This window comes from Phascolarctos cinereus, unplaced genomic scaffold (assembly GCF_003287225.1).
Source record: "Phascolarctos cinereus isolate Bilbo 61053 unplaced genomic scaffold, phaCin_HiC Scaffold_2;HRSCAF=192, whole genome shotgun sequence".
In the NCBI taxonomy this organism is placed as follows: domain Eukaryota; kingdom Metazoa; phylum Chordata; class Mammalia; order Diprotodontia; family Phascolarctidae; genus Phascolarctos; species Phascolarctos cinereus.
The window spans coordinates 111672074-111686794 of NW_027555625.1; the positions used below are offsets into that span (position 1 = coordinate 111672074).

The 14721-nt window shown below is 40.2% G+C and overlaps 1 protein-coding gene across 2 annotated transcripts in view; it reads left to right on the forward strand.

Moving 5' to 3' along the window:
- Window positions 1-2473: 2473 nt before the first annotated feature.
- The window catches only part of LOC110207715 (N-acetyllactosaminide beta-1,3-N-acetylglucosaminyltransferase 2), a 35688-nt gene continuing 23440 nt past the window's right edge, over window positions 2474-14721 (forward strand). The window contains exon 1 of one of the 2 annotated variants that reach the window (XM_020985483.1): window positions 2474-2693. The gene's annotated coding sequence lies outside the window, so the exon portion shown is untranslated. Of the gene's footprint in view, window positions 2694-3606; window positions 4046-14721 lie in introns of those variants that run through there. The other variant, XM_020985482.2, reaches the window with a different exon arrangement.

Below are 14721 nucleotides of genomic sequence, written 5' to 3' on the forward strand. Positions count from 1 at the left end.
GATGAGCAGTTTTTATCTGGGAACTCAAACTCAAGTCTCACATTGGGTGATTATGACTTCGGTTCATTCTTCCATGAAGCCTTCCTAGAGTACATAGTATATCACACACTGATCTTTTTCTTCACTTAACTACAACAATACTTAACTGATTGCACCCCACAATTTAGCATTTAATTGTATACTGCCTTCTAATATTACCTAATTATTTTATGTCCATTCATCTTATTTTTCCAACTGGATTTTAAATTTCTCCAAAGCTCAGAATATCATTTTATAATTCTCTTCCATCCTGCCTAAGACCTAGAACAAAGTAGGCACAAAAGTACACGTTGATTGGCTATTTGCTAAAGTCATTTGTGAACACAGGGATCCCTGACAATTTGGTGAAAAGGAGTTATTTTTTTCATTCCAAAGTCTTGGAATTTAGCAATGGGAATGGCTGGGGCAGGGGAGGCTGACAGTGAAGTCTCTGAAAGCTGAGATTGAGTGGTGTACTGGCAATGAATGGAGAGGAAGGAGATTCCTTCTTTTTTGAGAATCCCAGCAAATCCCAGAGAAGGAGATGTAAGATATAGCTAAATTAGAAACCTTCGGGGTGAAACTTTGAAATCTTCTAGTAAATTGGTTGGAGATCTCTGCCCTGGTTTCACTTATGATTACTCAGAACCACAGTATCTATTGTTATATAGTCAGGAGGAGTTGATTTTCCACCCAGTGTAGTTCAGAGTGGTATGAAAAGAATTGAGTTATAGTCTAACAATTGAAAATATACTCCCAGTTGTATTAATTTTAGGTACAGTAGAGAGAATACTCTTATTTCTGAATACGAGGTGTAAGTGGAACAGCTTTTGGCAGCTATGAATGATGTGGGTTCTAATTCCCTAGTTGAGTGCCAGCTGATGCTGTTGGAGTCCTTGGCTAGCTTTATGGTAAAGCATGTAGATAACTGCCAGACAAGCACCTGAGGAAAACATATACAGATATAGACTCATGTAACATTAAAATCAAACAAACAAAATGAAAAATCACACTGGAGAAGTAGAAACTCATCTGGGACTTGTCAGGACAGAAAAATCTTGTAATGCTATTCCTGTTCTATCATGCTGGTAGGTGAGAGAAATAGGATGAGTGGAAAGGTTAGAACAACTTATAGGAAGTTTTGATTTGAATCAAGGAAAGTGATGTCAGCAAAAATTATTTTGGCACAGTTAGAAAGAAATGGATTTGGATTTCCCTGAGAGTTACTGCTGAATTTTAATTTTTGTGCAGTGTTTCTCTTTCTTTGTTTCTTTTTCTCTTTTTTCCTTCCTAACCTCTCTTCCTTTCCGCCCAACCTATTTCTCCTTCCTTCCTTCCTTCCTTCCTTCCTTCCTTCCTTCCTTCCTTCCTTCCTTCCTTCCTTCCTTCCTTCCTTCCTTCCTTCCTTCCTTCCTTCCTTCCTTCCTTCCTTCCTTCCTTCCTTCCTTCGTTTCTTTCACGTCAGAGGAAAAAAGGCAAGAGGATAGAGGACTAAGAATCAGAAAACTAAGAGACCTTACATTCCTGAGTTCCACTGACAAGAAATGCATATGCCAGTGAGTGGTCTGTTTCCTAAATATTAACAGAATATAGTGGAATCATGAAGGAAATGTGTTGTTTATTTCCATTCATATATGCAGGAGACAATAAGCAGCCCCTGTGATCTTTTTTTTTTAATTGTAAAAGCCTTTGGTAAGGAGACAGAGTAGAGATGAGGGCTTAGAAATTGGAGGTGCTGATGTGGGGGCCAATAGCTATCCTTGAGGAATCCAGAGAAGGGCAGTGAAATGAACTGAGGGACAGTCTTCCCCTTTCCTCCCTTTCCTAAATTGATGCCTTAAATTCCACCACAAACAATGCATCCCTCAGGGTTAAGTGGTCCCTCCCATTTGACTTTTGAAATGCAAACAGTACCAGGAAAGATAAAAAATTCCTAGAGTTTTAGAATGGGTGGGGAACTCTGAGCTCAGTATAGGGCTGCGGCTTACTGTGAATGCAGTTAAACTGCTTTCCTCCCTAGACTAGAAGAATGAAATAAAATGAGAATATTTGTCACCTAGAATGAAAAGTAGTTTAATCAGGGTGATGAAAGAAGTGAGGCGAATGTTGAAAAACTTCATCCCACCCCGACCCTCCACATACGTAGAGACAGCAAAAGAGAGTTGGAATATTGATAAAATATCAATGATAATTTAACTACATGGTCATGGAGCTCTGTTTAAGGAAAAGAACAACCAACTGCCCATACCCCTAGATAACTAGAGCGAGTAGGCTGGGGAGATGGCTGAAAGCACGTGATCAGAAAAAGGGAAAAGCGCAGAGAGAAGGGTGGAGTCAGAGGTGGCGTGGAAAGAGTTCTGGTGTTCTGGTTCTGCCCCCATATGTAAATCGACGGTAATACAGCGAAAGCGCTCAGCAAAAAAAAAGTTCATTTTTGACACTTTGGGATATTAGGTTTAGGGCTGGAAGGGACCTATGAGGTCATTCAATCTCCATTTTTTACTGACAAGGAAATGGAAATAGAAAAAGCGACTTTTCCAAAGTCACTCAGGTAGTAAGCAGAACATCCTGGACTACAGAAGTAGGGTTCTTTCCACTCACATCACACTAAATTTCGTCAGTCAAGGGGGTTATCTGTATTGAGAACGACCCTACCTTCTACCCTCATGCTGAAGGTGAGTGGGGCTCTGCTGTGGTGTTGGTGGGACAGTGCACCCTCAACGAAACGTTTAAACAAAGATATTAAGCCTTATTTATTCTAGAAAAGATAGGGGATAACGGGTGGACAATGTAATAGCCTTTAAATTACGGAGGAAACATTTCTCCTTTGGAAAGAAAGCTTTTCATTCCATGCCATTATTTCTGAACTAGCTTCTGCTCTCCAACCTCTTTGTCCTCTCCCCTCCCCTCCCCCTTCTCCCACCCTGAGCTAGTCTATTCCCAGCATCCCCTCCACCGACTAACATTTATTAAGCGCCTACTATGAGCTGTGCTAAGCGCTGGATAGGGGGAAAATAGGTATATCTCCGCCCCCTCCCCCAGTAAATTCAAGTGGGGCAAAATGAAGCTAGCAGTATTTAGGATAGAAAGGATTTAGAAGTTAATGGTTGCCTGGGGGCCATATAACCACCGTACTATCCCTGTCTAGAAACTTTTTCTCATTATTTTAAGGACGTAATTAAATTCTTCTCTGGGTGACACCCCCTGCTTCCTCCCCACTCCCACACCCGTAGTGGGGAGGATAACTTTCGTTTCTCCCTTGACACTCCCTCTTCCCAAACCTTTTCTAAGGGGAGTGGTTATGGTGTGTAGGTGGAGGGGGTTCCCCAAAGGTTCTAGGTGTGAGAGGCTCAACCTCGAGGGTTCGGGGTCTCGTAGGTTCAAACCTTCTTCTGGCCTCGCCCCCTACTTCCTTTCTGATTGGCCTTCCCCGGGCTTTGGGGGCCGGACTTTGGATGGGGCGGGCAGGACTCCAGTGCCCCCTCCCCCTTCAGACCTGGCAGAGCCGGGGACTCTCACCGCAGCTGCTCTGGGTCTGGGGGTGTGTCCTGGGCTGGAGGGCTGAACTGCGAGAGGCAGGCGGTCTTCCGCGGTGGGGGAAATTGTAAACTAGGGTTGGAGGGAGAGCCAAAGGTCTGGCGGCGGCGGCAGCGGCGGCAGCAGCAGAGCTCCACAAGCAGCCTCCGCCGCAGCGGCAACAAGTGCGTGGCGTGCCAGCCGCCGAGCCGGAGCCCGAGCCGGCTGCCCGCCCTAGCGAGGAGGAGCCTGGGCCGCCGCTGACTCCCACACCTCGTTCCGGCCCGGCCCGGCCCAGACCACGCGCCGTGGGGAGCCCGGCTGGGATGGAGTCCGCCGCTGGGTGGTCTCGCAGGAGACGGCCCCGGGAAGCAGCCCGGGGCTGAGCCAAGGGCTAGCCGGCTCTCCCGCCCGGGGACCCGGAGGAAGAGGAGGAGGGTGGATGCGGCTCCGATCACCACCGTCCCCCACCCTCCCGGCCCGGTGTGAGCAGGCACTGCTCCCGGACAAGGTAAGTGGACCTGGGGCACGGACGTTCCCCTCCCTCTTTTTCTCTCTCTCCCATCGGGGATCCTCTGTGGCCCCACTCTCGGGCTGCGTCTCCTCCTTTAGACTGCCTCTGCCACTTCCTCCCGTGACCTTTCTCCTTCTGCAGCCCACGCACTCGCTGTTCGGCTTTTACCTTGCGTGTTTCTTGTCTCTGCACCTGGGCTTTAATCTATCTATCCCCCCTCCACAACCCCCTTCTAAGTTTGTTGGTGAGTGTGGTTTCTTACAGCATTATTTCTCCTCTTCTCTAACTCGTCTGCCCCCCCCGCCCCCCCAAACTGCAGTGTTCCTTTCCGAACCCCCAAAGCCGGGTCAACAGAAGAGGAGAAACTGAACTGACTTTTGCAAATCCTCCCTCCTCACCCCCCCATCCCTCCTCTTCCTTCTTGTCAACACGATGGGCCCCAGCCCTCTGGCTGCTCCGTCTAATTCGGCCTTTCTCTTTCCTTTGGCTCTTTCTGGGCCTAGTGCCCTAACTTTAATGAGGGAAAGCGGGGAAACGCCCGAGTCCGAGGACCATTTAAGGCGCCGGGTAGGTTGGGTTCAGTCTGAAGCGTTTCGTGAGGGTGCTGTCCTGGAGACGCTTGCTTTTAAGCTCCTCCCCCATTGCCCCTCTTCTTTCCCTTCTCTCCCCTCATTGCCGTCTTTCCCTCCCCCCCATTGCCAAATTGTCATCTTTCTCTCCTCGCCCCCATTGCCACATTGCCCTCTTTCCGTCCTCTTCCCTTATTACCACATTGCCATCTTTTTCTTTCCTCTCGTTGCCCCTCTTTCTCTCCCCCATTGCTCTTCTTTTCCTCCTCTCCCTCCTCCCCCATTGTCCCTCATTCCCTCCTCTCCCCCGTTGCGCCCTTTCGTTCCTCACTTCCTCTATTGTCGCTTGCCTCTCCTCACCTTGACCCTTTCCCCTCAATTGCCCCTCATTCCCTCTCTTCACCTTGACTCCTTCACATCAAGACGCTACCCACCAGCATTGTTCCCCCCACCCCATTCCCTCTCAACTCCAACACATTTCCCCCTTTTACATGCTGCACAATATTTTGTTTTATGCTGGGGAAAATCAACTGGCTTATTAGCTAAAGAATGGCAGCAGCTTTCCTCTCTATCCCCCATCTTCTAGCCCCTAAAGGTTTGGTTCCATTAAACTTATTTAAAAGAACCCTTCAGTTTGACCTCTAGAAAAATATTCCATGCTGCTGAAGTTGAATCATTAACTAGGCTGTTAGCTTGAGTGATGGGAATTGAGATCCCACTTGGGTTACTGTAGAGACTGTTATTAGGGCCAATCTCTAACAAACAGAAAAAACCGGAATGGTGAAATATGTCATAGCGATCATGTTTGTTGTTAGCCCTGAGAATGGGGAATCAAAATGCCTTAAAACACTCCTAGCAGGACAGGATACGTTATTTTCGTGCTGAAGCAGAAAAAGATATATCAATACCTTCTAGAGACTTCTAGAAATAAAATGCCAGTTCATGTTTTATAACCCTTCACTTTAATACTACAACATTTTTATGTGGTGTTTGAGTTTTGCAAAACTGTAAGGCTCAATTACAAGATCTACCCTAGGTTTTTAATTTTGATTTGGGGTAGATTTATGATTATTGTTTTGGAAGTAGTGTGAGGGATGGTAAAATGGGGATTTTTTTTTATTAGTAGTCAGAGTACCTGGGTGTGAATCCTTTTTTTTTTTAACTAGCTGAAAGACATTTTAGGCACCATTTAACCTAGACAGGCCTTCCTTAGTTCCCTCAGCTGTAAATTGAAGATGGTAGACTAGTTCTCTAAGGTTCCTCCTACTGGCTCTCCCCCACAGCTTTCAAGATTACTGTTTTGGACTATTATTTTCTCTTTCTCCTTCCTTTCTTTGTCATTACCTTAAATTTTCAATCATAAATCCAGTTTGTTAACTCAGACATATGTTTATTGTAACAATATTAAAAAAACAGCCTGGTTTACATCTCAGAAGGTAATGAAGTAAATGGTGGGTTTATTGTTGAATCTGGAGAAGAGACAGGAACTAAGCACCTGTGATCTTGTGAACCTTCTATACTCCCACTCGGTAGTTACTAGCCTAGTTTACAACAATGTTCCTTTGAAATAGGGATTACTTGTGAAACTATTAAGTGTATTTAATCTAGGTTCTCAGGCAAAATTTATTTAAATTACGAAATTGCATTAGCAGTTGCTAACAAATTTCTAGTCTTATTTTTCTTTTCCATTTTCAAAAAACTTCTTTCTTTTGAAATCTAGGGTTTTCATTTGCAACATTGTTGGTCTGTTTTCTTTTACTTTTCCTTAGTAACTGGATTTGATTTTTTTGTACTGAAGGTTTTTGAAAGCTTTCCTTTTTTTATGTGAAAGAAATAGTCCTGCTCTGGCATCTTTGGTAGAGATTCAAATGTTCATCTTTCCACAGTTGACATTTAACAGAGAATTAGAACACTATCAAATATCCATTATCAAAACCCAGTAAAACTACAAGAATCATTTTAGATGTATAATTTTAAGTCCCACCCTGTACTATGCACCAAATGTTTGCTATTTTAAATTATTTTCTTTTTGTCAGTTTTAAGATGCAGGATTTGATAGAGCCTGGTGCAATGAAATGAGTGCTGGATTTGGAATGAGAGGACCTGGATTAAAATTCCACCTCTCTCACTATCCTTGAGACCTTGGGCAAGTCACTTTTATTTTTCTCTATTTCTTATCTAGAAAATGTAGAGACTAGAGAAGCTGAAGGGTCCCTGCAGGTACAGACTAAGCAAGATGAACAGAAGTTCCTGGAATCCCTAGGCTCAAGGGAGCCAGTGAATATTCTGAGATCCCCAAGTCTTGGGAGAGGCTATAAGCATGAACCCACCACATGGTAGAAGTTTTATTGTGTATTTTAATTGCCTTGATTAATTTAGCACGCAGAATAAAATACTGTATATATACATATGTGTATATATTTTAAGGGGTATTTCCTAGCTCTGTGATATCTAGATATGATAGTCTAAGATACCTTGAAACATTTAAGGCAATGCATTTTGTTGCCAAAGTTGACAATCAAGTGTTCAGAGGCCTGAATTGTAGTTATGTATTTTTTCAGTTATTTCCATGTAAAGAAGCATTCTCCATGTTTACTTCCTTCAATTTGTTTACATTCTGTTTTTTAGCTTTTATTATTCATATTTTAAAAAAATTTGATAGGGTATGTTTGGCAAAGATAGATTGTGGCTAAAGTATGACAAAATCTATAGGAGGCCGGTAAGCATAATGGAGAGGGCTGGCCTTGAAGTCAGAAAGACTTGATTGAAGCCAAGCTCTTCTTCTGACTCAAATTTGCCCAATCTTCTTGTCAAATCACTTAATCACTCTGACCCCCTACCAACTCTATAAGGTGGTAAATTACAAATGAATAGTCTTATGGAAGGAGTTCCTTGAATTGATGAAATCTCAGGTCCAAACAAACAAACAAATACTTTTATTAAGACAGTCTGCATTTCCATTTAATTTCTTTCCATTTTTCCAATTATTTTGTTGGGTTACTTCTGATCACTGAAGAGCTTATATAAGAGTAGCAGACCAGAAAAATATTTTTTAACCACTTGCCTTTCTTTGCATTATACTTTGTTTATTCAGACTCTTAAGTGGCTCTGAACAGAAATATTCTGTGGATTGTATGGACTTTTTCAATTAGCATAGGGTCAGAAGAAAAGGAGTGAAATCTATATTTCTCATCCTTAGGTTTATTTAAAATGTAGCTTTCTTTGTCTTTTGTAATATTACTGTACTTTATTTTTCCAAATAAGGATTCAGGAATTGAACAATTGGAAATGTTATGCCAGAGGTACTACTCCAAGGCTTTGAATCAGTAACATTTCTTTCTGACCCTGAAATATCTCCTTCAGCCAGTTTTCATTTGCCCTATGGATATAATATTACATAATACTTAGCTTCTTGAGAAGACTTTACTGAAGCTTGTTAGGTAAGAACAGTTTTAAACTTTTAAGTGTGCCAGCACTTTATGAGGTTGTTTTGTCTGCACTTGTGATTTTACTTGTGTTGGGAATTCAGTGAGAAAAAATCTTATAACCAATGCAGATCATTAGTTTGGGGGCACAGGATTTGGAGTCAAAAGACCTGAGTTGAAATCCTCCCTCAGACACTTACTAGCTGTGTGACCTAAGGCAAGTCAGTTAACGTCTGTGCCTGTTACCTTATTCATTTGTAAAGGATTTTATTTACCTTTAAAGCCCTATATAAATGCTGGCTATTATTAGCTATTGGGGCAGCTGGGTGGCAAGAAGAATTGAGTGTGCCTGGAGTCCAGCAGACCTGAGTTCAAATATGGCCTCAGACACTAGCTCTGTGACCTTGGGCAGGTCACTTTTACCCTATTTGCCTCAGTTTCCTCATCTGTAAAATGAGCTGGAGGAGGAAATGGCAAACCAGTATAGCATCTTTACCAAGAAAACCCCAAAAGGGGTCGTAAAGTCAGATACAACTGAAAATGACTCAACAACAATTATTAACCATTATCTTAAAGAGTTACTTGGGGCATTGAGAGGTTAAATAACAACAGTAGCTTTATTGTAGGGGTACATTTGGGTGTGATATATTCCAGTATCCTGTTTTTGTGCTGGAGTCAACTAATTGCTGTAATCTACATATAATAAAATTTCTTTCAGATAACCTTAAAAGCAGATTGTTTTACCTGATATAAATAATTATAGGGAATCTGTCTTTACCTAGGTATCTTTCAAAACAGTTGCATGATATTGTATGTCTGTAACATTAATAACGTGAAACTGTATAGGGCCAGGGACAGTATGATACAATATGACTAAAAAGCAATAATAACATGAAACTAAGGGGGTAATATTTGAAACCATCATTCCTTTTCTTGACTGCCATGAAGTACATAAAAATGGATACAGTTGAGTACAAAATAGAACATATATCTAAACAGTTGTTGAATCCAATCTTTCTTTGGTGGGATAGCTATTGTTAGGTTCTTAGCAAACATGTTTCTATAAATTGTAGGATGGCTGAATACTAGTCTCTTGAGAAGCAATTACTATTCAAAATGGTGTACGTAGATGTGTGCTTTGAAAAGCAATACCGAATTGATGAAATAATTTCATCAGCACATACTTGATGACAAATTCACTAATTTTAAGAATTAAAGTTGGGAAACTTTCCTTAAGGGTATGACTATTAGAAATTAGGAAGTGCTTCTGTTGACTATCTTTCTATTTGCCTGAGCCCCTATTCTTATATGACACATAGATGCACCTACACTGAGTTTTAAAAATTTCCACCCCACACATCACAATTTCATCTTGCTTCTATTATACTACTGACAGCTCTAGGAAGTTTGAAGCTACTTTAAAAAAATAGGTTGTCTTTGTTGATACATTTGCAAAGTTCATTTTCTTGGAAATATTTTGCATGAATTCAGCTTTGTTTATGGGGAAATAATGACACAGAAAACTATTTTGTTCCAAGAATATTGTAACTCAAATTTTTTCTTGCAACATTTTGCCTATAACAGATTTTTGATAAGATGACTTCTTGTTTGAATTATGTGTTGAAGTAGTAGTTCTATGTGTACAAGGGTTTGAATCATCATTATTGCTATAGTAGCTCCAGTGCTGTTTGACAAGGAGATAAACCAAGGATTTTTTTTTAGACTGTTTGCTACTTATGCTTCAAGAATCCATGATTGTCTCCCATTTGGATATTCTGTCTGTCAAACTTTACAAGTTAATGTAACCCTTAACCCATAATCTCATCACTTGGGGACCAAACTTCTGGTGATGAGCTTCTCCCAACTTAAATAGGTTGATGTTTGCCTAGCAGATGTGAAGTTTGTAGCCAGGCTTGATAGAGCCTTCAATAATTTCTGCTTGCCTGACTTGGGCCTCAGTTATCCAGGGCCACCTGCATGTTACAGTGAGGCACTAGAATAGGACTTAACGTGAAGAATTTCTGTATAGTATTAATAAAATAATGGCAGCTTTTCATTTTTCCAAAAGCTAACTCATCTACTTTCTATCTAGATCTTATTATCCTAATAACAATTAGGGTGGCTGTTATTAAATAAAGGTATTATAGTATTTGTGTACTTAAAAATTCAATTAATCTAGCAAGTATGTATTAATCAACTTCTGTGTGCCAGGCTCACAAAAATGAGGCTGTGTGTTACATCGAAAAGCTTATCAGTTATGACTAGGCACTTTTCAGCAAAAGAAATTAAAGCTATCTGTAGTCATAAAAAAATACTCTAAATCACTTGATCAGAGAAATGCAAATTAAAACTACTCTGAGATGCCATTTTACACCTATCAGAGTGGCTAATATGACAAAAAAGGAAAATGTTGTATGTTAGAGGGGATGTACGAAAACTGGGACACTAATGCACTGCTGGTGGAGTTGTGAACTGATCCAGCCATTTTGAAGAGTAATTTGAACTATGGCCAAAGGGTTATATAACTGTGCATATTCTTTGATCCAGCAGTACCACTGCTAGATCTATATCCGAAAGATATCCAAAAAAGGAAAAAGGACCTATTTGTACAAAAATGTTTATAGCAGCTCTTTTTTCTTTTGGCTAAGAATTGGAAATCAAAGGGATGTCCATCAATTGGGGAATAAGCAAAATGTGGTATATGATTGTAGTGGAATATTATTGTGCTGTAAGAAATTACAAGCAGGATGATTTCAGAAAAACCTGGGAAGACTTACATGAATTGATATGTAGTGACATGAACAGAACCAGGAAAACATTGTACACAGTAACAGCAATATTGTTTGATAAGAACTATGACTTATCTATTCTCAACAATACAGTGATCCAAGTCATTTCCAAAGGACTGATGATGAAGCATACTGTCTGCCTCCAGAGAAAACTAATATTGATTAAATACAAATTGAAGCATGATATTTTTCACTTTCTCTTATTTTTTCTGTTATTCAAGTCCTTTAGTATAAAATGACTAATATGGAAGTATTTTACATAATTACACATGTATAACCTATATCTGATTGTTTACCATCTCAGGGATGGGGAAAGGGAGGGAGGGAGGGATAGAATTTGGAACTCATAAGCTTAACTTAAATAAATATTATAATATTATTATTATATAATAATTATTATAAATATATTAAATAAATATGAACTTAAAATGTTAGAAAAAAGCTTATCAGGGGAAACAAGAAGCAAACATGTAAGACAAATGTGAGCCAGGCTTTGGAGGTAAGATGAGGGATGAGGAAAGACATGTAAGAGATGGCAGTTAAACTGAGCTTTGAATGAAAAGAAGGATTTTAAGAGGTGGAGGTTAGGAGGACAGTCTGTGCAGAGAGACTTGTTTATTGCATAGGAGATGGAATATAGTATGAGAGGTTAGTTTGGCTAGAGCCTAGTATATAAGGGGGAATAATATGAAATATCTGGAGAGGTAGGCTGGAGTACAATTGTGAAGGGATTTTAATGCAAAACAGTTCTGGGGTAGTAGGAAGCTGTTGCAGCTTCTTGAACAGGTAAGTAATCTGGTCAGATCATGCTTTAGGAATATCACTCTGTGGAGTGTGGATTGGAAAAAGGAAAAGTTAGAATTGGAGAAACCAGTTAGGAGTTTTGGAATAGTCCAAGGGAGTGGTTATGGGGATCTGAACTATGTTGGTAGCCTTGGAATGGAGAGAAGGGGGTGGGTACAAGAGGTATGGAGGTAGAATCAACAAGAATCTGCAGCTGATTGGTTGCGAGAGGTGAGAGAGTGAGGCATTGAGGATAATTTGGAACCTGGGTAACTAGAAAAGTGGTGGTAACTGACAGAAATAGGGATTTGGGGGGGAAGGGAATAAGTTTTGTTTTGGACATGTTGAGGGAGAGGTGTCTATGGGGAGGGATATCCAGCTCAGGTAAGAGATTAAGGTCTGGATATGTAGATCTGGGAGTCATCTACATAGAGATGAAAATTGAACTCATGGGAGATGTGATGAGATCACTGAGAGAATATATAGAAATAGAAGAGGAGAGGCCCAACACCAGAGTGTTGGAGGACATCCGTAGTTAGAGTAAGCAGGGGGGTAAATAATTCAGAGGAGGAGCCAAAGAGGTAGGTAGGAGTAAGAAGAGAACCAGGAGAGCATAGTATCAGGAAGCCCCAGGAAGCAGAGAGCACCTAGGAAAAGAGGATTAGTTGAACACTATGCAATATTTACAGAAAAGTCCAGAAGGATGAGGACCAAGAAAAAAGACAATCAGATTTAGCAATTAAGAGATCATTAGTGACTTTGGAGAGGGCTTTCAGTTGAGTGATGAGATCAGAATCCACATTATAAACAGAGAGAAGATGAGTGTAGATTCCCCATTCCTTCCCTCCTCTCCCTTTGCCCCACTAACTTTGATTATTGATTTAGTATCCAGCCTGCAAACCTTTAAGATAAGTCAAGTGGATCATCCTCATTCTAATTCTGACAAAATTCTGTATTAACCGTAGCCTATAATTGATAATCCTGACATGGTAGAATTATTTTTACACATAAATAAAATATACATTCTGTGGTGCTTAACTGTTTAGTTTCCCACTTAACAGTGTTGTAAATATATCACCTAGTACCCTGACAAGTGAATATAGAGAAGCTTTGATTTTGAAAGATAGTGAAATGTTCATAAGAACGTTATTATTTTGTACTTCTAAAAACAACTTGTCAAGAAAGGATAAAGGAAAGAACAGTGACTAAAGAGATCTGGATTTGCAAGAGGAACTTGGAAGGGCTTTAGAAATGATGTAGTTGAATCTTTTTATTTACACACATGAAGCCCATCCTCAGACCAACTAATTTCAGATTCACATAAGTAATAGGTAGCAGTGCCAGGATTCCAATCAAGGTCTCTGCTTCCAAATCTAGCCTTTCTAGTCTAATCCTAACTTTGTTACTAACTTATTATGTCACTGAACCTCCTTATTATTCACTTAACCTCCTGGACCTCAGTTTCCTCATTTATAAAATAAACGGGTTGGATGAAATGAACTTTCAGGTACCTTCCAGGTTTGAAAGTTTGTCAATGTCCTAGGAAGAAGATTGTTGATAAGCACTGAGTAAAAGGGACTAAGTGTTCTCTCCACACATGTAGTTTACTACAGCAGACAAATTATGGAACATCCAAAGGTGATACTGTTTTGTGAAAAGGGAAATTCAGAAGCCAGTATCTGAAATGCCCTGAAATAGATGCATGCAGAGGTCAAGTCAATAAGTGTTTGTTAAACACCTACTATCTGCCAGTCTCTGTACTAAACTCTGGAGATACAATGAAAGGAAAAACACAGTCCTTACCCTTAAGGGGGGGGTGTCAACATGCAAACAGCTGTGTATAAACAAGATATAGAAAGCATAAATTGGAAAAAAATCTTTCTTAGAGGGAACTGGTATTAAAGGGGATTATTGGAAAAGGCTTTTTGCAGAATGTGGCATTGTAAGTGGGACCAGTGAAGCCAGGAGACAGAATTGAGTAGGGGAGAGCATTCCAGGCATGGAGGACAATAAGTGAAAATGCATGTAGTCGGGAGATGGAATATTGGTACGTGTGAGGAACAGCAGGGAGGCCAAATATAGTGTCCCAGTATCTCAGAGTGTGTGGAGGGCAGTGAAAGAAGGTATATAAGAAGGCTGGAGAGATTCTGTAACATAGCAGCTCATCTGTTTTGTATGCTCTGTGCTGAGGCCTTGACAAAGCCGATACTGTAGTTACAGTTTTTGCCAAACCCTGGTTAAGATAGACTGTAGCAGTGACAGAATTCAAGTGCTTTAAATTGAGGAGGAGGATTGGAGAGAGCCCTAGCTCCATTGTCTCTCCAAGCCTCTTTTTGAACATCCTGATGTCAGCTTTCTGGAACTCCAGCTGGGCTGAAGCCTCTGTCTATTTTTTTTGGCTGTGCTACAGCCTGTAGCGTTCTATATTTCTTCCTTTTCTTGTTTCTGTCTTTCCTCCTTTACTAGCACCCCTCACCCCAGTCAGCCATCCAGTTCTTACCTTTTTTAATGTAACTTTGAGTTTTTTCTTCCAGCATGTGCTTCATAAATTGTGGTTTTCTTTTTCCCTCGTGTCCATAGGTAGTTGATCTTGCACTAGGATTTTTGATACGCTAAAGTACTGGGGTTCCTTTAATGGAAGGGACTAGTTCATCACTAATAATTACAGTTATATATTCTTCAGCACTTTAATTTTCAGTGTGACTGAGAACAATCTCTAGGATTGTTCAATTTTCAGTAGTGCTTTTAAAGACTATCAGTAATTTGAAACCTTTTAGCATACAATAAATTGGAAATTTTCAAAGCAGTTTGAGTTACTAAAATTAAAAAAATTGAAATATCAATAGGGTCAACATAAGTATTTAATGCTATTTTTAAGTACTGGTTTCATATTCTTTTTTCTACATTATTTACTGTTACGTGAGTTGACTGATTGATATAATCCTGAGGCATAGAATGTATTTAGTGATTTTTTTTTTGGTTTTGTATTACTTTCATTTCCAAATATATCCCTTTCCTCTCTTCTACCCAGAGAACCATCCCTTGGAACAAAGAAGAAAAAATTAAAAAAGCAGTTTAAAACTAACCAACATATCAACTGAGTCTGA